We start from the raw sequence: 1,778 nt of genomic DNA, 5'->3' as shown, positions 1-1,778 counted from the left end.
AGAGAGAATAGTGCAACAATGAATGAATGGAAACCCAAAATCTCTGTAAATGTTTATGAAAATTAATAAAATATAATTATAGAAAAAAAAAGAAATAGGAATGAGGGATTAAGGAAATAGGAAAGAAAGGATCAAAAATTAATACTGGAATATGTTACTGATTTGGTCCCTCTAAGAGCATGTAGGCATGCAGTTTGAGGCCACCAGCTGTTCTGAAGGAGAAGGATGGGCAATCTCCCATGCAATTAACAGCCTCTGAAAATTTGCGAAAGGGTCAGCTATGGGTTGTACCTCTATGGCACACAACAACAACAACAACAACAACATGAACAGATTGTGTTTGATGTTGCTGGCACTTTGAGTAGAACATTATGACATAAGTTTCAGAAATGAAAATGAGAAGGAATAGGAGAATCACTCATTTCTATTTCTTCTTTACCAGTAAAGGGGATCTCAAAGTTGTTGAGTATGAGTGTTAATATGGTTCCTATAGATGTCCAGCAACCATGTGTCTTTGTTGTTATTTGCCGTCATTGAGTTTAATACAATTCGTGCCAACTTGGTTGACAATGGAGTGAAAATTTGTCTCATCCTGGGTCATCACCAGAATCACTGGCACATTCAAGTCCATTGTGTGACACTATGCTGATCCAGCTTACCAAGCCAATCCAGTTCACCTTGCTTTTCCCTAGCACTTGTTGATCCTCTTAACTCACTGAGCATACTGCTCTCCCTGAGCAATGAATCCAGCCTATTGACCTGTCCAAAGTGAAACAATCACATAATCTACCCTCCCGAAGTGATGAATCACTGTTGTGACTTGTCCAAAACAGGATAATCAGAAATTATCTATTGTGATCCATTACGTGTTCATTTGCTGGGTTTTAGAAATAGATGGTCAAATTTTTCTTTCTACTCTTTCTTAGTCTGAAAGCTCTACTGAAATGTATATACCATAGATGACTCTGCTAGTCCTTACACACTGGTGGCATAGCTCCCAGCATCATAGCAACATGAAAGTTACCCTAGCTTGGCCGACTCAAAGCTGGGTGGTGGTGTCAGAGAAACCCTAAAAGCAGGAAGTTACGGAAGGTCAACTGAGAAAGAACACTAATACATTGCACTTATGCAAAGTGAGCTAAAACCTGCATAGTGTTGGTGGCTGCTGCTCTGGCTACATTAAAATGTGGTGATCAAGTGGGAGCGATACAAAGACACACAATCTATTGCTGTCATGCTGTTTCTGACTCATAGAGACTTTATAGGATATGTGGAAATATCTCACATCCTTCCATGGCAATAATCTTTATGGAAGTAGACAAAGATCTTTCCCCTTGGCACTACTGGAGGGTTAAAACCACCAAACCTTCAGTTAGCAGCCACGTGATTAACTACTGCACTATCAAGGCTCTTTAAGATCAATGAACGAAACTATTTACTGTTCCATAATGTTGTTAAGTTCTATTATGTCTTTCTGCCTATGTGTCCATTAGATCTTTTCCTTGAGCACATGACCACCACTATCTGCCGACTTGCTTATGATTTTGAGACAGAATAGTGGAGCTCATGAGTTCTTAAACTTTCTTTTTTTTTTTCTCCCTCTTTTTTTATTATTATTAAATTTTATTAGTTTCAATGAACATTCACAGGGATTCTGGGCTTTCACTCCTTCATTGCCGCACCATTCTCTCCACCCTCCTCCCTACTTTGTTCTTCTTCCCCGCCATCCGAATGTCTGTTTTAATTGTCCAATTGCCACAGTGCTTGTCAAAGTCAGT

The sequence above is a fragment of the Elephantulus edwardii genome, unplaced genomic scaffold (genome assembly GCF_000299155.1).
Source record: "Elephantulus edwardii isolate Elephantulus edwardi_28Jun2011 unplaced genomic scaffold, EleEdw1.0 scaffold00008, whole genome shotgun sequence".
Classification (NCBI taxonomy): Eukaryota; Metazoa; Chordata; class Mammalia; order Macroscelidea; family Macroscelididae; genus Elephantulus; species Elephantulus edwardii.
The sequence above is the reverse complement of the archived record's forward strand: the minus strand, read 5'-3'. Positions refer to the sequence as shown.